This window comes from Mauremys mutica, chromosome 1 (assembly GCF_020497125.1).
Source record: "Mauremys mutica isolate MM-2020 ecotype Southern chromosome 1, ASM2049712v1, whole genome shotgun sequence".
In the NCBI taxonomy this organism is placed as follows: Eukaryota; Metazoa; Chordata; order Testudines; family Geoemydidae; genus Mauremys; species Mauremys mutica.
The window spans coordinates 104,247,115-104,274,249 of NC_059072.1; the positions used below are offsets into that span (position 1 = coordinate 104,247,115).

General features: G+C 47.1%; 1 protein-coding gene and 1 pseudogene across 2 annotated transcripts in view; one reads left to right on the top strand and one right to left on the bottom strand.

The window, feature by feature from the left end:
- The window catches only part of LOC123350429 (cystine/glutamate transporter-like), a 32,858-nt gene extending 27,203 nt beyond the window's left edge, over positions 1-5,655 (bottom strand). For both annotated transcript variants that reach the window (XM_044989045.1, XM_044989028.1), the window contains exons 1-2: positions 5,546-5,655; positions 519-634 (exon numbers count right to left, since the gene is read on the bottom strand). The gene's annotated coding sequence lies outside the window, so the exon portion shown is untranslated. The remainder of the gene's footprint in view (positions 1-518; positions 635-5,545) is intronic.
- Positions 3,122-27,135, top strand: part of LOC123344319 — a 34,231-nt pseudogene continuing 10,217 nt past the window's right edge.

Genomic DNA, 27,135 nt, shown 5'->3' on the forward strand with positions numbered 1-27,135 from the left:
GCAGGTGGCCATGCAAATATAAACAAACTGTCTGGCAGCCTGCCAGCAGATTACCCTGATGGATCATGTGCAGCCCGTGGGCTGTAGGTTGCCCACCATTGCTTAAAAAAGTCAAAATAAGCTCTTTTGGTCCTTGATGTGCCAGATTCTCTGCTATCGCTCATCAGGGCAGGGAGTAACTTCATGAGTCTTCTAAGGCTCAGACAGGTTGCTGGAACTGATGAGTCTATGGGTTGAGGGGTGGACAGTAACAACCACCAAGGCTCCTGAGCTGTGAATTGCAACATACAACTGATGTTACAAGTGGACGGTCGTACTCGGTATCTAACTAATTTATGTGAAACAGCTATAGTCTGGTACATGTCATATCTCTGAAAGTAGAACTACAAAGCATGTGGGGCCGATATTCAAATGTAGGATTGGTTAAAGATTTATAGACTCAATCTAAACTAAGGAGTTCTTTTGAATAACAGAATAATAAACAAATATTATTGCTAAAACGTAAAAAGTGCACTTATCTGGTTGGTTGATTTTGAACAAAGCAGAGACGTTTACAATCTGTCCCAGACGGTCATCCCTTGCTGGAGTCTCAGTGCAGTTTGATGTACAGTAACCAGTAGCTTCTTTTAGTTGGCTGTGAAATTTCATAGTAAAAATAAAAGAAACAGGATGTAAAACCAAATATATAGACCAAGTTAAGGATTTGAAGTAACTCTTGAACTCTACATGTTTAGCCACATGGTCTGAGACACCAGTGCCAGCCAGGAATATCTGGAAACATAATGGACAAACACCACAGATTTCAGGAATGTAAAATCAACTGGGATTTGTTCTACAGGCTATTGTGGGGAGGGGGTGAGAGGGGAAGAATAGGGTGATCAGACAGCAAGTGTGAAAAATCAGGATGGGGGAGGGGTAATAGGAGCCTATATAAGAAAAAGACCCAAAAATCAGACTGTCCCTATAAAATCGGGACATCTGGTCACCCTAGGGGAGAAACAGAGAGCTATTGCATACCACTTCAAACAGACACCTAGCAATGAGCAGAACAAATTGTTCCAGCTCTGCTTTCTAGTTGAATTTCTGTGCCTGACGCATTAAAATACAGCTATGTTAATCCTTGTGGCAATGCTTAATATGCACTTTAGTATTTAAAAAAATGTACAAAGCTGCTTTTTGTTAACCTTTTTAGTTTACTACTGGCTCAAATGCGTCTCACGCCCACATACAGTACCTTTGCATCTACCAACAGCATTACTTAAAATTACAGCACCTCAGGTTGCACTTCAAACCAGTGTTTCAAGCAATTTTTACCAACATTTCAAAACAGAATAAAGCACTACTCATCTTACCTAGCAGGACCCGAAGCCTGGCATGGGGTGGAGATGGAGAAAAAGCCAACCGAGAGTAAGGGGAAAACTTTGTATTACCATAGTGCCCCTAGAGGCCCAAACAGAGATAGGAACCCCATTGTACTAGACTCTCCAGCCCCACACATACACACACAGTAAGAGACCATTCCTGTCCTGAAGGGCTTACAATCTAACCAGGCAAGACAGATCCAGGGAATATTCTTATCTCCATTTTATTGCTGGGGACCTGAGGCAAAGACCAACTAGCCTAACACCACACAGGAAACGTGTAGCACAGCTGAAACTGAACCTAGATCTCCTAAGTCCCAGTCCAGTGTCTTAACTGCCAGACTGTCTTTCCTCTCTACCACAAACGGTATAAATATGTATCCAATTATGTCCACAACCCTAATTTATAGTTTCGGAGGACTATTCCTAACTACTTCCACCTATATTTTCTTTGTACAGACCTCAGTTAAAATGACATCATCAAGAACTTTTTAACTACATTCCCTTTCTTTTCATACAATAAAAGATGTAGTCACTGAGCTGTGCTAACCAGACCTGCTTCTTCCTTTTTTCTGCCACAAATCAGCGCTCTGTTTCAATGCCCATTAGAAGATGCTGGGTCCAACTAAAAACCAACTGTGAATATAAGCTTCTTCATTCATGTATTAAAATAATGTGGATAAATTGGACTGGTGGCGTTGTGGTCTACGTACCTGACTGGACAATCTATTTAGGAAAACTGAGAGTCATTTGTTTATGAAACTGTAATTAACACAAGAAACCAGGCTAAAGAAGAGAAGTCTGAATAGACTTACTTTTGGCTTTCTTTATCTACGTCAGACTCACTATCTTACTGTCCTAGATTGAAAAAAACCTGGAGGAATAATAGCTGGTAAAATCAGACATGAATTTGCAGTGCCAGATGCTGGAAATAAAGCCAATGTGATCCCGAGGTTCAATATGAGAGCAAAGTGAATAATTCTTAATGAATGCTTTATTTAAGGAATTTTCACCTCTTTCTGTTTATGAATTGTCCATGCTCAGATTGGAATTGTCTCAAATTTCTTTAATTAAAATTACTTGCCAAGTAATTATGGGAAATTATTCTTGGGTTGGGTTACCTCTATCCCCTTGACCTTGGTCCTTAAGCATTTCCTGGTCCATCATACCACAGCCTGGCACATCACATCTTCTGCAAGAAGACATCTTAGGGCAGGTCTACACTAAGGGCGGGGGTCGAACTAGGGTACGCAAGTTCAGCTACGTGAATAGCGTAGCTGAACTCGAAGTACCCTAGTTCGAACTACTTACCCGTCCAGACGCCGCGGGATCGAAGTCCGCGGCTCCAAGGTCGACTCCGCCACCGCCATTTGCAGTGGTGGAGTAGCGGAGTCGACCGGAGTGCGCGGGGAGTTCGAACTATCGTGTCTAGATTAGACGCGATAGTTCGAACTCCGAGAAGTCGAACTCACCGCGTCGACCCGGCAGGTAAGTGTAGACTAGTCCTTAGTCTATGACCTTTTAATGAAGAACCCAGGATGGAGTAGGCTCCACTCACCCACCCCCCTTGGTGAGAGACTGAAGTAAACTAAGTTTGTCCTTAAAACCGCATTTTCGTATAGTTGCCTCTTACCAGAATTTCTATTCTTCATCAAATATAACATTTTTGATTAAGCCCAATCTGTCAAATAGGTCATTGCAAGTATTCACTATTTTAATTCTAGCTGTATTGATTAGATTTCACTGGCCATATAGATCACATGGTATTGTTTCTGATCCTCCGTTGGCTGAGTGTAACGGTGAGTTTTAAATTCATGGCAGAGAGAACTTACTTTGGTAATCTAATAATTCATGTCCCATTAATATTCTGCAATATTTACTTAATATTGATTCTTTTCACAAATGTGCCAGCCCCTAAATTCTTTCATTATATTAGCAAAAAGGCAACACAAAAGAAGAGCGTGTCAGATGAAAACAGAATACTTCCCCCTTCTATACCACCTGCTGCTAAAGAATCTCAAAGCGTTTTACAAATATTAAGCCGTACAACTTCCCTGTGAAGTAGTTAAATATTTTCTTCATTTTTAGAGTGGGGGAAACTGAGACTGAAGAGGTTAAATGGCTTGTCACACTGGGATGAGTGGGGAGTAGAACCCAGGAGTCCTGGCACCCAGTCCCAGATACACAGCCAACTTGAAGGCAAGCCAGCTAATATTGATAAGAGCTTCAAGAGATTAGCGTTCCGGTTTGACAATATTTATTATGGGATGCTACCATGAACCTGCTACACTTTCCCCTGTGACTTGTCCTCCTTCCACTCTCAGGAACAGGCCACATGCAGGGACTGAGACTATTTGTCCAGTTTTTAAATTGTTTTCTCAGCTGCAAAGGACAAAATAAAAAAAACCAATCTAAACATTCCCAGCAGCAAGATCCCACAGAGGGGTCTGATCCTCCTTCAAAGCAGAGCAAACCCTTCCTGAAATTCTCGGTCCCTTCAACACGTTAGTGCAAAACGAGACCTCAATTACAGCACTCCCAAGTACAATTAGAAGATTGTTTGCTTAAAACTTTGACCTAGCGCTGAGCAATGCTAAGGCCCATCAGGGCTAAATCCTGATAGAGAAACTCCTTCCGCAACTAGCAGCAAAGAATCCTGTGGCATCTTATAGACTAACAGACGTTAGTCTATAAGGTGCCACAGGATTCTTTGCTGCTTTTACAGAACCAGACTAACACGGCTACCTCTCTGATACTTCCGCAACTAGTTCTTTGGTTCAGATCTGACCCAGAGTGGCAGTGATAACAGGTGTTAATGCCTGATGGCTGATTGGTGGCTTACGAGAAGTGCCTTGGTGGTTTCAGTCCAATTCCCAGGGGCCATGCGCCCACCTCACAAACTCATGCATTACCATTAGCACCCCCCAGAGGCCAAGGGCTGAATGGGCATGGAGGCTGAACTACCTTCCCCCCACCTCCAGAAGCAGTTTTCCCCAAGTTGAGGCACAGTGGCAGGGCAGCACAGGGAAGCTTGCACTGCCGACGATCACGCTGTACCTGTTGTTTAGATAAAGGACTCCAGCCTTTAGATCTCGCTGACACTTTTTACCAGCAACTTAATTCCTAAAGTAAATAAAAGATTTCCAGCAATGTCGGTCTTGTGAGACCCAACAACATTACTCCAGTGGGGCTCTAAAGCGGCCACACATCCTGCCACCTGTACACTTAAAGACAGAACTCCCTGCCACTGTCAACTATCTTACCCGGCTACTTAGTGCACTCCCCAGGGCCCATTTTTTCCAGGAGAAACTTTTTCTTTGTATGAGAGAAATCATTCCCCACCTCTACTGCACTATCCTGTTATTGGAAGATGGGTCACCTCTAATGAAAATCATCTGTCTACTCTCACTCTGTTTTAGCTCTGTGTTGCTTCGTTCTTTCATTTATCCACTCAGAGCCCAGAGTTGCTGGTACTGGAATGCTATGTTCTGGGTCCCCTCAGATTTACAGTAAGTGTACCCTGAATCTAACTCAACTGCTGTTGATCTACAAAAAGAGGCAATGCATGTGTGTGTCCCCCCCCCCCCCGATTTCTGCCTTCCATTTAGCACAGAGGTTTTCAGTCCCACCATTTTAAAACCGTCAACTCATGCCAGGAGCCAGAGGATCGGAAGTTGGTGGGAGCTGCCCAGCTCACTGCAGCCCCTGGCTCTCCGTGCTTTGGGAGCTGGGGCACCGGCTGCCTGCCTGGCAGCCCTCCCTGCCCCGCTCCCCGAGCCAAGATTTCTCTGCATGGCCAGACGCTCCCCAGGCAGGACAGGTGGCACAGTTCCAAGCTGCACCCCTGACACACTCTTGCCTCTCCCCTAAAGGAGCCCGGCTCCAGCTGGTGACACCACCAGGACCTGGTCCATGCCTGCAGAGCCTGACTGCCATGAGATGCTTTCTGAGATGTTCTCTTGCCGCTGCCCAGGTGGTCTAGGTGGCTCTGCTGCTGCTCCTCAACCCAGAGGTGACGCGTGGGGTGATCACGTGCCCCCACCATCAAGAGTTAAGCATCGACTCTGGATCTATCTTCCTGAGCTGAGGTTTCTCCAAGACCCTCTAGGTTCTAACTCAGAGCCTGGCTGTTTTCCCCGTGCCTATAGATAATTCCTTTTGACTCTAACCTCTTAGCCACTCACCTTTAGTCGCTGACCCGGCTTCAGTGCAAACACCTAATTCATAATTACTCTACCGCATATACGTACTACTTCACTCAGTACTGTACCTCAGTACTGAGATGGATTCTCAGATATTTATATTTTTATTTCAGCCCAAACTCCTCCTCAGCCCCGATCTCTCGAGTGCCTCTGCACTGCTGGCCTCACAGATCAGATGTTATTGATTTATTACAACACAAGCTAAACACAACTATAACCAAGCTAGCACAGTTTCTTTTTAACCCATTGAGGCTTTTTTTTCTTTTGTTCAACACTTCCCAAGCTGTTGGTATTTACTAGACACAACTTCATCCACTATTTTGCAGAGCTCTGCTGGGGAGCTTCCCTGTCACAACCCACTCAGGTCCTTTGCCCAGGCTAAAGTGACAGTAGCAGGATTAAGACGTTCCTCAGACAAATTAGCTAGCAATTGCTGATACCGTAGATTGAACAATGCACAGAAGACCCAAAGCACTAGCATCAGCTAATTAGTCTCTTGTAAGGTAGAGAGGTGAATATCATGATCTCTGTTTAACAAATGGAGAAACCGAGGTAAGGAGAGGAAAAGTTTCTTGCCCACAGTCACACAGCAGCCAGAGGCAAAACTGGGATTAGAACCTAGGAGTTTCTGGGTCCTAGTTCCAGTGAACCAGGTCAGTAGTTCTCAAACCTTTTTCGGCTCAGGACCCATTTGTAAACAGTGTCCTGTCATGACCCAGTCAATTGCTTGAGTACCAATAATATCTGTCTTATTAATTACACATTAACGCAATAAGTACTAAGTGCACCGTATCAGAGCAGTGACTCCCCATAGCATCTGTCCCCCAGGGTGGTCTGGGCTCTGAGGTAGCAGCACTGCTCAGATTTGGCCCCAACTGGGCCAAATTTGTGTGAGCGGAATTGCAACCTGATGCACGACCAGGGGGCTGCTGGGCCAAAGCTGAGCAGCGCTGCAACCGCAGGCACCAGATCGCAACGCCCAGAGCGGGAAGCCGAGCCCAGCCTGCTCCATGGGTCTACTGCTGCAGGACAAGCATGAGGCTGGCTCTGCAACACTCCTCGCTTCCCTCCGGCTTCCCATGAGACCCTTGGTCACATTCTGGTGACCCAATTTTGGTTGCAACCCACAGGTTGAGAATCCCTGAGCTAGACCATGTGGCCTCATAGAATGAGAAATGAGGGGAAACCCACAGAGCTGGAGGGGGAGGGTTGAGGTGGGGACGCCACAGGAAATGTAAAAGGCCTTTCTAGTTGAACTTTGAAGAGCACCAGAAGTAGTAGGGAGCTTCAGGTTGGGCTCAGTGGCGGATTAATGATTTTGCTGCCCCTAGGCCCTGAAATAATTGCCATCCCCGGCCCCATAGGAACTTGTTTTCGTTTTTTTACAAATTTGTTTGAACTAAAATGAATCTAAATATCATTAAAGTAATTGAACATTTACAAGTTTTATTATAAATAAAATTACAAGTACAGCGGACCCTCGCTTGAACGCATGTCTGTATAGCGTGATTTCACTTATAGCACGGGACCGCACATGGATCCAAAACTGAGAGCCGCTTAATTTCTTCCTTCCAGTCATATTATTAACGTTTAGGATTCTCGCGAGTATGTTTACTAAATGGCGTTGCCTTGTCATTGGTGGTTTCAACACATGCTATGATTGGTAGAATCGCGGTGTCACTGATGCCACGATTACAAAAATCCTGCTATTATAAATTTGCCACCCCTGCAAATTTGCCACCCTAGGCCTAGGCCTTGTCAGCCTAGGCGATAATACGCTGCTGGTTGGGCCGGAGCTGCATTGGCAGCAGGAAGGGCTTGGGTCTGGACTGAGGTGCCAAGGAGGAGGAAGGGGCTAAATTTCAGGAGCATAGAGGGATCTGGTTCAGGATTAAGGGGTATTGGCAAAAGTGGTTTGGAACTAAAGTCAAGGTATGCAGTCAGAGCTGTGGGTGAAGAAGGGAAGCCTCCACTGTTGGAAAAGCATTTTATAGAATACTTAAGCAGAGGCTGGAGGCTATTTTAAAAGGGACAACTATTTAAGGACCAAAAAAAAAAAAAGTTTGATTTAAAATTAAATATGAAGTGAAAACATGTTCATGATTGTGTTTGAAAGCATCAGATCAGGGGTTTTTTTTCCAGTGGAAAGACTCCCACTCAGTGCTGTAAAGCCACGCACAATGATTTTACATTAGTGCACGAGAGACGGGAAGCGAAATGAACTCTGAAGAGAAAGTGAACCTTACCCACCTTTTGTGGTCCAAGCTAAGTGAAGTTCAGAGGATAAAGAAATAGCGTAAGTGGTGTGAAAAAGTAGAACCATTGTCTATTTGTTCTTGTAATTAATGATTCAGGGTGTTCCCTGGCAAGGAGTTATTCAGAGATGATTTTAGCTTCACAGCAACCCTTTAATCTGTTGCTTTTCATTTTCTCCTGTTGGAACCATTCCCTGCGCTGCCCTGTCCTCCATTTTCAGCTATTTCACCAATGACTTACGGTGTGATCCCTTCCCCTCCTGCTCCAGCCTCACCACCTGTGAGGGATCAGCTTCATCCCTGGATTGGCCACCCTTATGTTATAATAATGACAGTAAATACTAAAGGGAAACACATCCTGAAGAGTTTGTGAAGGACTATAAACTCCCTGCTTACGGGCATAAGCCAACCTCTAACTGCTGGGGATTCAGAGGCCTCTTTCCCTGGGAACAGTTTATCCCATCACTGTCTGCTGCAGGGTTTTTTGTGTCTTCCTCCAAAGCAGCTGGTGCTGGCCATGGTCAGAGACTGTCACCATGGGACTGAGTATGCTACCGTGCTACTTTCCAGCACCTGCAGGAATGGGAGATGAGAACCAAATCAAACCCAGCTCAGCCACATACCTGTACAGATTCCTAGTCCACCTCTAATTTTCACCTCCATCAGTACCTCTAAATGGGATGCTTATACTCAAGGGGTCAGGGCATTAATAAAGCCTGACTTATACCTACACTGAATGAAGCTAAATCAATACAAACATAGGCACAGACTTTTACTGGCGCCGGTGGGTGCTCAACCCCTGCTCTGCCCCCTGCCCCGCCCCCTCTCACTCCCATTCCAACCCCTTCCGCAAAGTCCCCGCCCCCAACTCCACCCTCTCCCACCCCCATTCCAACCCCTTCCCCAAGTCTCCGCTCCGGCCTCGCCTCCTCCCCTGAGCACGCTCCTCCCCCCTCCCTCCAGAGCTTGCTACAGCTATTTGGTGGTGGCAAGCGCTGGGAGGTAGGCAGAGGAGCGGGGACCCAGTGCGCTCAGGGGAGGAGGTGCGGGAGGAAGTGAGGCAAGGGCAGGGGGAGCTTGGCTGCCAGTGGGTGCTGGGCACCCACTAATTTTTTCCCATGGGTGCTCCAGCCCCGAAGCACCCACAGAGTCAGCACCTATGAACACAAAGAAACCTTTGTTCAGTTTAAAGTGACAACGAAAAGGGTTGCACTGATTTAACTAAACTGATTTAGAAATCCAGTTAGTTAAATCAATGCAAGTAATAGGAGCTGGTTGCCAAAAGTGCCTGAACACCCACAACTCCAGTTAAAGTCAGTGGGAGGTGCTGCAATTTCACTCCTCCCATTCCTGGTGACTTGAGCATTGCACATACACTACATGAACCTATGCATTTGTACAGCAAGTCAGAATGTTACAAACCCCTTAAGCTTCCCTTTGTGATTTTGGGCCTGATCCAAATTCCACTGAAGTCAGTGAAATGGCTCCTACTGACTTCGGGGCACTTTGGATCAAGCCATATAGAACTGGCTGCAGAGAGGTGCTTGAGGGGTACCTACCACCACTTGGGTGGGACATTACCTGTGGAGATTAGGCCTCTACTCTCACTGCTCTCCCTTGCTCCATTTCTCTTGGCTGTTTAGGCCTGCGTTCCATATCCTGCCTTAGACCCTCTTCTCTTTATTTTGCCCCTGGACTTTGAGCCTCTTTGTTGTCTTTGCTTGTAATAATTGCATCATTCATGGCAGGTAAATTTAGAACAAATAGCAGTAAATGCAAACTGTGCTTCACACAGTCTGCGGGCAGCTGAGGGGATTCACTGCTGCCAGAGGTTCTGGACCCTAATTGGCTTTACTAGAGAACTAAATCACTCAGGGACCAGTAACTGCATTTGTAGGTATGCATACAAAGGGACTCAAATCTCATGTTTCAGGGGCTAATTTGATCGCTTGGTGAGGTGGGGGTCCAGAAGGAATTTTTCCTTTGCATATAGCATTGCACAATAAGCTTGGTCAGCCTTGCAAAATTCTACTTGTGTAGGGCAAGTAAAAACATAATTTTTCACCATAGCAATGGATGGTGGAGCAGATTCAGTGCCTGGGCTGGTTACTTTTATAGGGATCTTTATCTACTCTGATGTAACTGCACCAGAGAAAGTCATGACACCCACTGGTGCACTTCAGCCTCGTTTGAAACTGGAATAAGCTGCACCAGACCAGTGCACTAGTGCCTTGGATTTGCATCAGTGCCACTAAACTGGTGGGTAAAACCTCAGTATAGACAAGACACCTTGTGATAGCTGTAGGCAGGGTAACTGTCCTCTGAAGTATCAGGCACTGGCCACCGTTGGAGATAGATTTGCTGGGCCAGGATTCTGATCCACCATGAGATGCCTTATGTTACTATAACATTTTGCACCAAATAGAGCTTTAGTTCTGAGCCTGCTTGTGGTTTCTTCTGGATTTTAAATTAGCACTATAAAGCCAACAGGGAAATGTACGGGTGTGATTCTGATCTGAATTACACTAATGTAAAACAGGAGCAAGTCCTCTGAAGTCAGGATAAGCCGGATCAGAACTGTGCCCCTTGGGTACATCTAAACTGCACACTAAGCCAAAGTTCTGACTCAGGTTTGAGCCCAAAGCCACTCCTCACCACCCACAAATCAGTCTGATTCAGGTCAGACCCCAGGTCCTAGGATCTTGTTAGGGGGTAGGTCAAAGCCATGTAATTTTGCAGTGTGAACGCAGATCAAGCTGCAGACCTGAGTCAGACGGTCTGCAGCATGGAGTGTGGATGCATGAGCACAGCTGAGAGACCCGGCTCCAGCAATTGTGAATCTAGGTTTACAATGCGGTTTAGCTGCTCAAGCACTGGCTTGGGACCACCAAGTCCACAAGCTGGAGTCCCACTGAGCTGGATTTACAGTGTAAAATTCAGAATGTGACATGTCATCTCCCCCTTCTGCCTGGGCTACAAAGCACCTTTCACCTTCTCACTTTGCTGTTTTTGTTTGTATGTTTCATGCTTGTTATGCCTAGAGGATTCCAGCCAAGGCCATTCTCTGGCAGCCTGAAAGCCTAGAGGGAGGGGAGCCTGTATAGGGCTGGGGAAAAAATCTGCGGCGGATGTGTCAATCCTAGAAGTTGGGTGTTAGACACAAAGCTCTCGGGGAGACCTGTGCTTGCAGGGCTCAAACAGAGAAGACAGACAGAGATTGATTTTGCAGAAAGTCAAATGCGAAGGAAGAGAGGGGACAGGAGGCAGTGTTCCTGAGAAAGAAGATCACCCTGGTGCGGGCCATCGCACTGACTATCGGCACAGTCATTGGCAGTGGCATTTTTATCGCTCCAAAAGGGGTGTTGCAAAACTCCGGCAATGTGGGGCTCTCCTTGGTTGTCTGGCTGGCTTGCGGGGTCCTCTCTCTGTTCGGTGAGTTGCTTTTTCTAAATCTCCTGCGTGAGCCAGCAACCACGTTACAACATTGCGAACATCTGTGCGTGTTCTAGAGCCGTGCAGATTTTCACATGAAAACACAGGGGAACTATCAGCAGTACATTGTAAAGGGACTGCAAAGCAAATAGAAAATAACCCGGAGTAACGTGGGCTAGACCAGGGGTGGCCAAACTTACTGACCCTCTGAGCCGCATACAACAATTTTCAGATGTTCGGGAGTCAGGATGTGCTGCCAACGCTTGGGGCGTCAGCCCCGCTGGAGGTGCTTGCCGGGGCCCCGCTACTGCTGAAGTTCCAAGCCCTGAGATCCCCCTCCCCGCTGGGCACAAGCCAGAAGCAATGTGCTGGGGGGGCTGCTGAGTGTAAGAGGGGGAAACTCAAGCTGCTGGGGAGCCGCACTTTAACTATAAAAGGAGCTGCAGTTTGACCACCCCTGGGGTAGGCCCTTGGCAGATGTAAATCCGTATAATCGAAGCTCCATGCACCAGTGGAGCCGGTCCTGTAAATCCAAACCCTATTCAAAACCTTTGGCTCCATAGCACAAAGCCTGCCAAGGCAAGGTGGCCTCACTGGGTTTCTGAGCTGTGGGAAAAGCCAACTTTCAGAGCCCACAAAGCATGCTGCCATGGCAACCCCACGTGGCTGGGAGTCTAAGGGCTTATCTCAGCTTTTTCTCTTTTCGTTTTTTTGTTTGTTTTAAAGGATGTTTCTAGCCCGTTTCCTTGCGAGGGCCTGCAGGAAAATGTAAAGCAATTGGTGGGATTAAAAAGCTGTAAGGCTGGAGCTCAGGCCCTGAGACCCCATGAGGGGAAGAGTCTCTGGAGCCCAAGGGCTCCAGACTGAGCCCAAATCTCTACACTGCAATTTTATAGTTCTGCAGCCCAAGCCCCATGAGCCTGAGTCACCAGCCCCAGACCAGGTGCAGCCATGCCCCAGGTCTTTTATTGCCTTTTTATCTACCTTAAGGGTATGTCTACGCAGCGAGCCTCACAACCTGGGCTGACAGACTTGGGCTCATGCTATGGCGCTAAAAATAGCCGTGGAGACATTGCAGCTCGTGGTTCCCAGCTCAGGTAGCCAGACACACGAGTTCTGCTCGTGTGCTAAAAATAGCTCAGGCTAGTCACCTGAGTACGTAGGCAGAGGCTCCGGGAAGGTTTCTTACCCAGATGGCTAGCCCGAGCCGCAACCCTTTCTACTGCTGGCTACACTGCTATTTTTAGCATGCGAGCTCAAGCAGAGCGAGCATGTGTCTGTCCATTCAAGGTAGGAAGCACGCTCCCACTTGCAGGATAGACGTATCCTAAGTCAAAGACTCAGCCTGATTCTTCACTTCCTTACACCTTTTGGAGCCAGATGCACCAGTGGAAAGGAGGTGCAAAATGATGTCAGTCTGATTTTGTACCATCTTACCCTCACTTTCCACCGAGGTGAATGATTCATAGATTTTAAACCCAGAAGGGACCATTGGGATCACCTACTCTGACCTCCTGTATAGCACAGGTTGTCAGTATTCCCTGAATTCCGTTCTGTTTGAATTAGTCTCTTTTAGAAAAATCTCCAGTCTTGATTGGCCAGTCATGGAGAATCCACCCCAATACTGGGTAAAATGTTCCACTGGTTAATTACCCTCACTGTTACAAATGTGTTCCTTTTTTCAGGCTGAATGTGTCTAGCTCCAACTTCCAGCCATTAGATCATGTTAGAACTTTGCCTGCCAGACTGAAGAGCCCATTAGCAAATATTTGTTCCCTGTGTATGTATTTATAGACTGTGATGCTTAATCATCTCTTGCTGAAGCTAAATAGCCTGAGCTCCTTGAGTCTACCATTGTAAGTACATCTACACTGCACCTGGAAGTGAGCCTCCAAGCCCCGGTTCACAGACTTCTGCTAGCAGGGCTCATGCTAATATGCTAAAAATAGCTGTGTAGTGGCTGCAGCTCAGGCTCTGAAGCCTGGGGGGGAGGGAGGAATGAGAGTCCTGTTTTCCAATCCTTTACTCAACCTTGTGGCTCTTCTCTGAACCTTCACCAATTTCTCAACATCCATTTGGAGTTGTGGGCCCCAGAACTGAACACCGTATTCCAGCAGCATCACATTAGTCCAAATCCAGAGGTAATATAATGCCTACAGGGTCTAACATTCCCCTGTCTATGCATCCAAGGATCGCATTAACGCTATTGGCCACGGTATCTCACCGGGAGCTCACGTTCAGCTGATTAGCCACCAGCAGCCCCAACTCTTTTTCAGGATAGAGGCGCCAGTCCTTTAAGCATGACCTGCATTCTTTGTTCCTAGATTTATACATTTACCCCTATTAAAACACATATTGTTTGCTTGTGCCCAGATCTCTCAGTATCAGTAACCAGACTACACAGAGATGCCAGTCAGTGGAGAATCAGGCCCATAGGCTCCGGAGATGGGGTGGGGAGGGAAGGAAAGGAAGAGTGAGGGGAGGTAATAAGACTCCACAGGGAGTGGAGGGCAGCTAGCTCCAGGCTAGGAAGGAGGGTTTCAGGGATTCCTGCCTGCTCTCAGGCCCTGCTGGATCCAGCTCTTGCCTTCCCCCCTCCCCCAAGTGTACATGGGGGCAGATCCCCCATAATATTTTCATTGCAGAGGTGCTAGCTGTACCTGGCCCCCAGGTCTGCTGCCCCTACCCATAGATTCTAATCTGATACTTGATCAGAATGGGAATACGCACCCTTAACCTGGAAAGTGAGGCTGCACCCCTGAAGCCTGTTTTGAAATCCCCAGAGGGAACCCAGTGGAAAGGATTATGATGAGATCACAGACTTTTCACTAGTTTGAGCAGAGATCGCTATATATGCAGTTCCCATGGCTCCATGCTCTATCCCCCAACCCATGGCTCTCTCTGTCTTCCACAGTTGCTGACATGGGGTTGGTGGAGAGACCTATAGCCTATAGAGACGATGCTTGGTTATGTTATATAGAAACCTAAGTAGGCCCAATAACCTAGTTCCTAAAAATAGGCTTGACAATAGTCAAGTGAGGTTTGGTAAAATCTGAGTGAAGTGAAGTGAGACAATTCAGAGGCAAGTCAGAGATAAATTAGAGCCGGAGGTAAACATTGTTGGCCCTCACTGGATTTTACAAGTGTTTTAGATAAAATGTTAGGGAAAATGCTCTCTCTATATAATGACAGTTACTAGTATGGCAGCATTTACACAGCTGTTAATTAAAGATGAGTTCAATATTAAATACCCTCTTCTACTCCCTCATTGGCTATTTTAAATTATGGCAGTGGAAATATAGATATGGTAAAAGGCAGGCTTGATGCTAATTAATGTGGGTGTTTTTAGTGATTATAAAAAAGGTAGCACCCTATTTTTAAATTATGTGCACCCAACTACCAGCAAGGAACCATTAAAGAAAAGGTTATAGGCTAGCCATTCTTACCATCCGGGGAGGGTCCAGATGCATCGTCTCATCTTAGAGCATTAGTATCAATGCAGTGTATAGTCACATTGTGATGCCTGTGTGCTTTAACTAATTATTTTAAATAAAGTATAATTGTCTCACTCATTGTGTCATTCACAGTCCTCCACTAAATTAAATCATGTGTAACCACACTAGAGGCTTGAACCTTAAAGAACTCAGTAGTTTTAAGGACAAGGCATAAAACCAAACGAATTGGGGACACAGAAATCAAGTTCCAGCTATAACTGAAGGTGTGCAGGGAGAGGGGCAAAGCTCTCGCACTTGTGTAGTACAGAGAACGCTAATGGGGGCAAGGTGGTAGAATAGCTTAGAGGTTTGTAGTTTTTTAAAATAAATAGAAACATATATATATTTTTAAAAATCATAGCTGTAAAGCGAAGCCTTCAGTTAAGTGGCAATTTTGAAGCTGACTGAAAGCTCATTGAAGTCAGAGTCTTTTCATGTTAGAACAGGCCCCCGATTTAGACAAAAATTCTCTCCACCGAATAGAGCAAGCCAGGAAAACAAAAAACCCCACCACTTTTATCTGGGACCAAAGGAGGATTTGAACACATGCTTCCAGATACAAAATACTTATTTATTAGCTCACTGGGATGCCCAGTCCCTTGGGGAACTGAAGTCCCAGGTTAAGATAGTGTGTCTGGTAGCATATTCTTTAGTAACAGTGCTGAAATGGCAGGCCACAGCCAGGGGACAAACTAAGCATTAGTTATTTGTACTCAGTCTGCAGCTGTCCTCTGCAGGACTCCGAAGACAGCATAGGCGTTCTAGGGCCGATGCAGAATTTTTCAGCACATTTAATGAACCCCACCACTGGCTCAGGGTCCTGCTGCTGTACAATGCCAAGCCCACGTTAGGTGCTGTATAATAAATACTCAGCACTAATAATCTTAGCACTAAGTATCACCATAGCACAAACTTGCCGCATTCCAGCCTTTTGCCTGCCTTCACATAACACCACGGCCTGGACGTGGCTCAAGCCCGCTTGACAGTGCAGACAAACAATCCAGTGAAAAATGTGAATCCATAAAACAAGCCAGAGGAAATGTGCCCTATTTGAAAAGAAAAAGGGGTCTTTCTATAGTGAATGCTAAGGACTTGAGAGAATAAAGGTGTGTTGTAAGACTTCGTATTTCAGCATCCTCAATGTTCCTACCTTTGTTTGCTCTTGTCCTTCCCAGGGGATAAACATTTAGATTATTAGTATAATGAAAAGTTCACTAATATCTCATATGTAATCAGTGGCAGGTGGTGTGTAGAGGGCATTGGGGCATCAAAGCAGATAAACACACACACACACACGTGTGTGTGTGTGTCACTCAAAACGAATCACAGACACAGTAAATCTATAGGAACCTGCTATATATTTCCTTTGTTCACAATTCGTATTTTGCAGCAGGTTGTTGTTCTCCACCGGTCCTGTGGCACATGTTCAATCTGCACAGTCAAGGTCGGACAGGAGCAGCAGAAGTTTCCTGTAGGGCCTGGAGCATTAGATTCACTGCGTAAGCCACAGGCAGTAGCGACAGTAAAAAGTTCTAAAGGCTTTAACTGCCCCGTATAGACCCTGCTGGTGAAAGAGGCACCATTTAGAGCACACTGCCAGGGTCTACACGAGGCAGGTAAAGTGCAACACTTTAGAGTGCTCCACAGCTTACACCCCTCCAATCACCAGGATGGACTCCAGGGAACAGGTAGGTCCAAGGGCACATCACAAGGGGAAGCCAGACGCCCCCCTTTCCCATACCCCAGACCTAGTGGGAGCAGAGAGAGGGAAAAGTCTCACTCATTTCTGGCCTTTCTGGTGGGAGGGGAGTGGGAGAGGTCACAACCAGTACCTCTCCTCCTTCCCCTCCCAACCTCCCACTTCCCCAGCAGTGCCAGGCCAGGGTGGGTGGCACGCAGTAGCAGGTCAGCACAGAGGGCGTGAATACTGCAGTCAGGACCAAGCAGGGGAGTGCTGGGGCCAGAGCCACCAGGAGCACAGGCCAGGACCACCCAGGCAGTGCAGCCCCCTGCAGGGAGCGGGATCTGGGCACAGGACAGGCTCTGTAGGGAGACAACCCCTGAGCCCTCCCAGCTCTCTTGCTGCCTCTATCTTCTTCACAACTCCCCCAGCTACAACCCTGCTCCTCCCAGCTGTGCAGGTAAAGTGCCCCACTTGCCCCAAAATTCACCAGCCACCACAGTACATAATCAGGCTGTTGTATATTATGTCACCTCTTTACAGTCATTAAATCACAGTGCTCCATCGCAGCGACTGTTATCTCAGAGGAAGGGTGGTCTCGTGGACTAGGATGCAGTAGATCCGGGTTCAGTTCCAAACCATTGACTTCCTGTGTGACCTTGGCAAGTCACAATCTCTCTCTGCCTCAGTTTGCCAACTCTGAGGGGAGATTGTAATACTCCATTCTTCTTCACCTTTTCCTGTCAGTCAGGGTCGGTAGCTCTTGTTCTTTGTCTCCAGTCATTCCTGTCAAGTGCTCCTTCCATGCCGACACCAGCCTTCTGGAGGAGGACATGAAGCTTCACGAACCACCATTTCCTGGGTCTTCATCATGGTCCTTGTCCTGTGACTAGAAGACCTTGTACTCTATGACCAACACCTTGGCCATGACAGCTCTTCAGGAGCTCCCATCTTGTTTATATAGACCAAGCTCTTCAGGGTGGGGACTATCACTGTGTGTTTGTATGTTTAGGGTCTGGAGGCACTATTGTAATATAAATAAATAATTCCCCCTCCTTATTTTGTGTCTAGATGCTCTGTCTTATGCAGACCTGGGAACAAGCATCACAAAATCTGGGGGCCATTACATCTACCTTCTAGAAACCCTTGGGCCTTTGCCAGCCTTCTTAAGATTGTGGGCTGAATTTGTTATGATCCGGTAAGAACAGTTCTGCTTTTCCATAGGTGCGTAAGGACAGGAGTGATATGTCATTGCTGATTTGTATTTATAGTCTCCTCTCTTTAAAACTCTAATTGGGGCAGATTCCAGCTGTGCGGCTAAAGGAGCCAGCTGGTGAATGCAAAACAGTAGCAAACACATGGACTTTCAACTGGCTAGAGGGAGGCTAGAGGGAAAGAAGGGGGGAAGTGGGACCCTAAGACAGGGAAATGGAGGGGGGAAAGGAGGAAGAGGGGGAAAATGAATGGGTAAAAGGTAAAAAAAAAAAAGAGTGAGATGAATAAAAAAATTAAAAACAAGGAACAGCTTGCAGCAAACGTGGTAATGAGATAGATGGACATTTTCCTGCAATCTGCCAACACAGCTGGGTTTTCTGGAAAAAAGTTCCATGCTCCTTAGAAATCTGTTTGATATGTGACCTCCTCCTCTCTCCCCCCCCCCCCCCGCCCCCCGCAACTCCAATAGCTGCTGGCTAAACAGAAATGTCTGCCACAGCACATCTGGGCTTGGCCATGAGGTCTGCCCCCATGGAGAATGAGATCACAGCTTACGCAACTGAACCCCTGCAGAACTGGGACAAGGTAACCAACCCCCCTACTAAATGGGTACAATAAATATTTAAAAAACAAAAACAAAAAAAAACCACATTGTTTAGCTTGTTAACCTTGCCTGTGTTTATGGCCATAAAAAAATGAGAGGTCACAGGCTGAATGGAAATGGAGTCTGAAATATCCTTTCATCCATCTGTCTAGATTCTACAAAGCCACCATCAGCAAAGCAGCCCCAGTTCTGGGTGATACCTCCAGGTTTGGAGGGAGGGAGGGAGGAAGGGAGGGAGAAGAGCACTGGTAGGGGGTGGGGTGTGCAGCCACTGCCTCACGCAGCACAACACATTTTATTTCATGGCACTGCATGTCACCACACTGTGTGTGCTCTCTAGCTCTTTCTGTGGTTGGGGGCTGAGGAGAAGGCCTCAGATTCTCACCTCAAGGTTACCAGTTCAAATCCCCTCCTAGGGAAGCAGCAACTGAAAAACAGTCCCACTCTAATGGCTCTTCAGCGACCTCATGGTGATGTGTTAGTAGCATCAACTCATTTCCTACACAAAATAAAGATGGTCCAGTGGGTAGGGCACTAGCCTTCAGCTCAGGAGACCTGGGTTTCATACCCTGCTCCATCACAGATTTTCTGTGTCTCAGTCCCTCTCTGCCAAATGGAGATACTTATACTTCCCTATCTCCCGGGGGTGATAGGAGGACAGATATATTACAGGTTGGGAGGCACCTGGATACTAAGATAATAGGGGACATAAGTACAATAAATAAATAGATTACAAGAACTGCTGCCCACACAATCGGCTCCCCAGTCTCAGCAGAAATGCTGGATGGCCCATGAAGACAATTCTCTTCCTCCACCTTGTGGTGGGCCCTTCAGGTACATTGGTGGGGCAGCGTGGGAAGCTTACACAGCTCCAGAACAAGCAAGCATAAAGGACTTCCGTTTCCAGAGCTGCCAGCTGGCAACTTGCAGCAGTACTAAGTTCTCTGAAAAATGGGGCCGGAGAGAAATTCAACCCAGGTCCCTAACCCGTCTCAGCTGGAGAGCAAAGAGGGCATCCTTAAGGCACATCTACACTTTGAGCTGGGAATTACACCTCCCCGCTTGGGTAGCCATACTTGCGCTAGCTCTGATCCAGCTGGCATATTAAAAAATCATGTCCTCACAGCAGTGAGAGCGGCTAGCTGTCCCGAGTACCTACATCGCATCTCAGACAGGACTGAAATCAGGGTGGCTAGCCCCTTGCACTGCTATTTTTAGTGGGCTAGCTCAGAGCGAGCATGGATAAATCTCAGCGAGCCGGGAACCACACCCCCAGCTCAGAGTACAGGAATACATACCCTTACTGTTGCAGGGACAAAGACATTGATTGTCCCTAACCTCCCACAGCGAGAAAAACCCTATTCCCTCCAATCTCAGAGGGGGAAAGAGAACAGACAAAGCTGAAGAAGTACCTGTGCCCTGGGAAGAGAGTCTCCAGGTCTTCACCCTTCACCAGCGTTAAAAGAAATCTGTGGATGTTTTTCCTCTCTGTGAGGGGGCACGTCCACACCCTATTAAGGAGGAAGCTAATGAGCTTGGTGATCCCTAACTAGACACACCTGAAATGCTTGCTCTGCTTGAAGGGAAGAAGCATAAAAAGGGAAGGCCTGCCACACAAGAGGTGTTTACAGGAGAAGACTGCTGTGCTGCAGGCACCTGATTACAGGGATAGATCCGCAAAGGAAATAGGCACTGAGCCAGAAATCCCTGAGACTGCTTGGACCAGGTGTTACCAAAAAAAAAAAAGGGGGGGGGGGAGTCTAAGGAAGGACTCCAACCCTGATCAAGACAATAAAAAGCCTAAAGACAAACCAGAAACCGAGCACCTTTTCCCCCACCCTTCCTTTCTTTACCTTGTTCCTCCCTGCCATCAGAGAGTGGAATGGAACTCTCTGTTCTGGGAGACTCTTGTTCAGGCTAGCCCAAGCAGGGGAAGGACTCAGGGTTACTCTACACGAAAAGTCCTACATCGGTGCAGCGGCATCACTGCAGAGAGCTCTCCCATCTCCATAATAAATGCACCTCCGCAAGCAGCGGTAGCTAAGTCAGTGGGAGAAGCTCTCCCACCACATAGCGCTGTCCACACCAACGCTTAGGTGGGTGTAACTTAGGGTAAGTCTACAGTACAAAATTAGGTCAAATTTATAGAAGTTGGGTTTTTTTAAATCGTTTTATACAGTCAATTGTGTGCGTCCCCACACAAAATGCTCTAAGTGCATTGAGTCAGCCGACTGCGTCCACAGTACCAAGGCTAGCGTCGACTTCCAGAGTGTTGCACTGTAGTAGCTATTCCACGGTTCCTGCAGTCTCCGCTGCCCATTGGGATTCTGGGTTGAGTTCCCAATGCCTGATAGGGCAAAAACAGTGTCACAGGTCGTTCTGGGTACATGTCATCCGGCCCCCCTCTCCCTCCCTCCCTCCGTGCAAGCAACGGCAGACAATCGTTTCGTGCCTTTTTTCCTGGGTTACCTGAGCAGACGCCATACCATGGCAAACATGGAGCCCACTCGGCTGACCGTCACCGTATGTCTCCTGGGTGCTGGCAGACGTGGGACAGCATTGCTACACAGCAGCAGCTCATTGCCTTTTGGCAGCAGACGGTGCATTACGATTGGTTGCCATCGTCGTCATATTCCTGGGTGCTCTTTTAGCCGACCTCGGTGAGATTGGTCAGGGGCGCCTGGGCAGACGTGGGAGTGACTCAGCCAGGTCATTCCCCTCTTCTGTCGAGCACCCAGGAGATGATGATGGCTAGCAGTCCTACTGCACCGTCTTCTGGCGAGCAGCCAGGAGATGACGATGGCTTGCAGTCATACTGCACTGTCTGCTGCCAGCCTAAGATGTAAAAGATAGATGGATCAAAACAAGAAATTGACCCAATTTGTTTTGTGAAATCAATGGCCTGCTAAACCCAGGGTTTTGAGTTCAATCCTTGAGGGGGTCATTCTGTGTGATAGTTGTTTGTGTTTCTCCTTGATGCAAAGCCACCCCTTTTGTTGATTTTAATTCCCTGTAAGCCATGTCGTCAGTCACCCCACCCTCCGTCAGAGCAACGGCGGACAATTGTTTCGTGCAAAGCCAGGCAAGTAGGCGACAGCAGCGCGGTGACGAGAGGGACATGGTCATAGACTTCTCACAAAGTACAGGCCGGGCAATGTGCACATCATCTTGATGAGCTCTGCATAAGCTCTGCAAACACGCTGGCCAAACAAGAAATGAAATTCAAAAGTTTGCAGGCCTTTTCCTGTCTACCTGGCCAGTGCATCTGAGTTGAGAGCGCTATCCAGAGCGGTCACAATGGAGCACTCTGGGATAGCTCCCGGAGGCCAATACCGTCGAATTGCATCCACACTGTCCCAAATTTGACCCGGCAAGGCCGATTTCAGCGCTAATCCCCTCACGGAGGTGCAGTAAAGAAATTGATTTAAAGAGTCCTTTAAGTTGAAAAAAAGGTTATTCATTGTGTGGGGCTCAGTGTGGGGCATGGTCTCTCTCTCTCTTTTACTACAGCTTTTACCAAAAAAACACATTTAATTTTTTTTACTCATTTTTCTGGCTTTGACTGCCCTGCTGCAGACATAACTTTGGTCTTTATTTAAAACATTTTAAATTGTGTAAAGCATTGAGTTACCTTAAGGGTTAAATGCAAAATACCAAAGTTAAACAACACTAATTACCTGTGTTTGGCAAAAGTGTTTTTTGGTTTTGCAACTTTGAATGGAAAATTCAAAGGGATTTCAGTGGTATTATTTAAAACACCACCAATTTATTTTAATCCACAAAACAAAGACTGTACACAACAGGGGGGGGTTGTTGTTGTTGTATTTTTTTAGCAAATTTGACTAACTTGTTCATAGTCTAATGATTTTACTTAGATAACCTTTTTGCCTGGATTATTTACAGACTTTTCTTTTAAAAAAAAAAAAAGGCCCATTTTTCCTTCAGAGTGGCTGCAAAGAAACCAAGAATTCTCTTTTTTCTAAAACATTTTTACAAAGTTGTACTGCTTAATTCCCTCCAGAGTCTCCAGAGTTAACTTCTGACTTTCTTTTTTTTACTTCTGCCACTATGCACTCAGGGCTTGCAACCTGTTTTTTAATTATTTTTTTTAACTGTTGCCTGCCTGCTTGTCTGGGCCCGATTTTGTTTTTCTCGTTGAACCATTTATTTCCATGGGCACAGGCTTTGTTTCACTACCAATTTAGCAAGGAGGGTGGGCTCCTTAACTAGTCCCCACCCCTCCTGGTCCCTTTCCTCTTTATAATCACCCCCACGGGGTGCTCTTCTTGTAGTTGAGGGTGCCGAACATATGACCTTCTCCTCCCCCTTCACTCGCTGGACCTCTCCTCAGTCTTAATGAGGGCCACTATAGGGGTGCAAGGTTCCGCCCAAAATTGAGGATCTTCACAAAGGGAGAGATCAAAGCCCTTACAAGGGTCACCCAAATCATCCCCCATGAGGCTCACCGCCGGGACCGAACGCACGGCCAATTGACATTTTAACTGTTCCATTTTCTTTTCATGGCAAGCACACTGCCGTTGTAGCGTATGCTGGGCACGAATGGTCAAGTCTTTGACGAGTCCCTGAAGGATCGGTACCTGCTTAGCCAGTGCTTCCAAGCGGGTGCATTCCGCCTTTTTTGCTTGGAAGTCCTGTCTCAAGGCTTGCAACTTGTCCTGGGCATTGGCTTGGGTTGCTGCCTGGTTAGTAATCTGCGCTTTCAGTTGCTTAGTTCCCCCCCAGCTGTCGGGTACACACCTCTTCCCTTCTTCCCAACTCCCTTTTTTGTCCCAACAACACAAGATACCACATGGCTGCGGCAGTCCAAATTAATCCCGCAGCTGCCCCTAGGTTTTTACCCTTCTGCTTTTCATACTCAGTATATAGATCTAACAAATCCTGCCAAGAATGCCCTCTCCTCTGAAGCTCCGTCATAGAACCCCAGGGATTGTATCCCTCCTGGCGAGAGCCCTCTCCAGCCAGGAAAGGTTTTCACACACCCCCCCTTTGAAAGAGGCAGCAGGGTTCCGTCCCCCTTTGCTGCCTCCCCCATGGCTCGGGCATCAGGTCCACCTGCTTCCCGTGACGCCAGCTGACCGAGCAGCCGGACTACCCTGTCTGCACTCTCTAAAGCCCATACGTCCAGCATTGAACCCCTCGCTGATGCCATCACCCACGACTGCAGGACTCCCGAGTCTGCAGCTGTACCCTTCTATTTCCTGAACATGCTGACCCAATCCATTGGTACAACTTCACTTGAGATTTCACATTGCTCACCTCGGCACTGGGCTTACAGTGTTCACCCCCTTGGGCCGGAGGGAGAGATGCTAAGGTTACTGGCATTTAAAGAAACTAATGAAAAATGCCCACATAAATGATATGACATTTCAATAATCTGCACGCAGATTTTCACCTTTATGGCTTTCTGCTTCAGTGAGACAGTTTAAATATTCCCTTTAATGATTATTTAGGATTAGGATATTCAATTGGAGATGAAGGTATGAGCTTATAAAACATTATAGATATGTTGAGAACATTTCCATACAATATACAGTGTGGATCTACCTTCCCAGGGGACTCCCTAAGGGGAGGGGGCCATTGGGTTGTAACAACAGTTCCGGTGATGATCCAAGGGAAAAGCGTTCAAGGACTCTTGGACTCTGGCTGCAGTCAGATAGCATCCAAGTCTCCTTGATATGAGATGATGGCACCCGTAGAAGGCATCCGAAGTAGATGAGTGGGCCAAGGAAGGAAGGGTGGTAGAAGAGGAGATATAATGTGGATGGGGAGGGGGGGGGGGGGCGGGAAGTGTTTTCCCCGGTCTAACATGCTTTGAATTTCTATTTTGCTTTCCAGTCCTGCCAACATTGCCGTGGTGTCCTTGGCTTTCGGTCATTACTTAATTGAGCCTCTCTTCACCCCTTGCCACGCCCCTGCCCTGGCTGTGAAGCTGGTCACCATCACTGGCATCTGTGAGTAACCCTCAAAAACAATCAAAGCAAAAGTGGGGAAGGGGAAAAGAGCAGGATCGACTGGCTATTCCTGGTATGATTCTGCCCTACCTCATTTTCTGCCTGTGTCAGCAAGAATTGCCCTTTTCCATGTCTGTCAAACCCCATACAAAGCAATGGGATGCTCTATAAATATTTATCTGTGATGTCACCTCCCTATAGTAAATCAGGGCGTAGCCACGGGTGGGCCTGGGTGGGCTGTGGCCCACCCACTTAGCCTCCACGCCCACCTGAGCATCACTCAGGCACCTGAAATCCAGGATGGAGCCCGGGCGGGGCCGGAGCCCCCCAAATCCACAAGCTAAGAGGGGATGAGTCATCCCAGGTGTGGGGGGGGTGCCTTGGGGGGGCAGATCTGGGTGGGGCCAGCACTGGGGCCAGAGCAGAGCCAGGCCAGGCCCTTAGACACATGACTGGGCTGGGCATGAGCAGGGCACCAGAGACTGGGGCAGCAGCACGCGGTGCAGGATGCACAGACACAGCAGCACCAGCAGGACAGAGGAACTCAGCCACGCGGGTGGATGACACTAAGCCGGGGTCGGGAGGGGCGGGCAGAGCTTGAGAGCCTGCAACCACACCCTCAGAATAGTCAGTGTTTGCCTCCATTAGGCTAAGTAAGGGGGGATTTAATTTCCTTGGGCAGGAAGTGTCACTTCCTATGCATTTGTATAGAGCCTGGTACAACAGGGTCCTGATCCTGACCGGGGTCTCTGGGTGTTACATACAGACAAATAAATCCAAAGCTAGCGCAGTATTGGCCAAGAACACATTGTGTACATAAAGCACATAGGCTGGTACAGTATATTCAAAGGAGTGTAAGGCAGTTAGAGGCCCAAGTCCCTTTGTTTCAATGGAGATTGAACATCTCACTCACATTTGTGAGTTTGAAAATCTCCCCCATAAAGAACAAGAGTCAAACCCTGCCTGGGATGTAGTGTTCAGTTACAACAGGACCCCTGTCTGTCTCCTCATAAGCATCAGGCTTAGCACTCTGGGGTCATGTGAGATATTACACTACGAAGTTCCAAACACGTGCACTCACTCCCAGAAACTAGAAACTAAAAACACCTGTCAGGCCAACTAGCCCATCCCCTCATGTCTGCCAAGAGGATGAGGACCAGTTTACAGTGATCTAAGATATGGGATTTGTACAACTGCCCCAGTACTGGACTCCCCATGAACATAAAGCTCCCATTGTGGAAAACATCAATACCAGGCTCCCTGAAGAGGAACTTCCAAGATGCGGGGTCATAGTACAAAGTGACCTCACACTAGCCCTGCCCAGAAGTGAATTCAGTATATTCCAAGTAGGCTCTTCGGGGCCATAGAGAGAAACTATCACGTCCCTCCTTCTGGAGGGCATTGCCAGCATGCATGAAACTCCAACAATATTGAAAACCCGTGCAGCCGGTTCCCAGCTCTCCTCAGCCCTGAATATCAGGGTTTGGGATTATTTTAGATCTCATCTTAGTTATTTCCTCCTCAAGTTGCTAATGTCTTACTATCCTCACTGGTATTTTCAACATGTCACAGTTCAGTATCCTCTAAAAACATAATTAACATGCCACTGTGCTTACACTTTATTCCAGATCATTCATGAAGATGTTAAACAGGTCAGGTGCCAATCTTATTTCCTACTGAACCTCCACTAAACACCTCCCCACACATCCATACCTTGCCATTTACCATAGAACTGTAGGGTTAGAAGGGACTGCCAGGGTCATCTGGTCCAACCCCCTGCCAAGACTCTTTACTTAATGCCTTCGACTTAGATTTCAGTCTACATGAATAACACTGTTCTTCTGCTTCTTTTCCTTCCCTCCAAGCCTTAATCATTGCTGTGAACTGCTGGAGCGTCAGCTGGTCTGCAAATATACAGACCGTTCTCGCAGTCCTCAAGATGGTCACCATTGGCCTGATTATTGTCCCAGGGATGCTGGTGCTAGCTGAAGGAAAGACAAGTGCAGCCTGTGTGTGACACGAGACAGGAAGGGGATACTAGCAGGACACAGAGGTAGGGGAGTCCTAGGGAGAGGCACAGACAGATGAGAAGGGAGATAAAAAGTGGAGAACAGAGTCAGAAAGAGAGAGACCAGAAAAAGAAAGAGGGCTTGAGAATTTTAGCCAGGAGAAAAACCTTTACTGGGAGGGGGCGGCAGTGTCTAATACCCATTGCCAAGTGAGAAGGCGATGAAGGCTGCATGTCCTTGAATCAATTGCTAGTTCAGCAGATGATGCGGGTCTTGGAATGTTCCATGCCAGCTCAATGCAGGTTTGAACTTGTCTTGCTTTCTGAGAAATATGAAATGGAGGCACATTCCAGTTGCAGCAGAGCTCCGACATTGATGGATTGCACATCATTTAAAAATAGTATTTCTGTGCAGACTGATGTTGGATCAGAGGCATCTTTAATCTAGCAGGCAAGATCCAACAGCTGGAAGCTGAAGCTAAATAAATTAAGACAGGAAGTAAGGTCTCTTTTTAGCAGTCAGGGTAATTAATCACTGGAACAGATTATCAAGGGATATGGTGGATTCTTCACCCTTGAAAATCAAATGGGATCTCTTTCTAAAAGATATGCTCTATCTCAACCCCAAGTTATTGGTGGGACTGCATTAGTTACTGGGTGAAAATCTGTGTGTTCTGTTATGCGAGAGGTCAGACTAGATCAACGATCAATTTTGTCCTTAAAAATCTTTGAAATTTGAGGAGTCATTTTAGACTGTCTCTGTAGAGTCTCTCTGAACTAGCACTGTGCTGTCAGAGCTATGGCAGTGGCTTTGCTGGTTGAATTCTTAGCTCCAGCTTCTCACAGACCATCAGATTTATTTGTTGTGCAACCCTTCTGCCCCTCTAAGTTGGCAGCAACAAGGGCCAGAT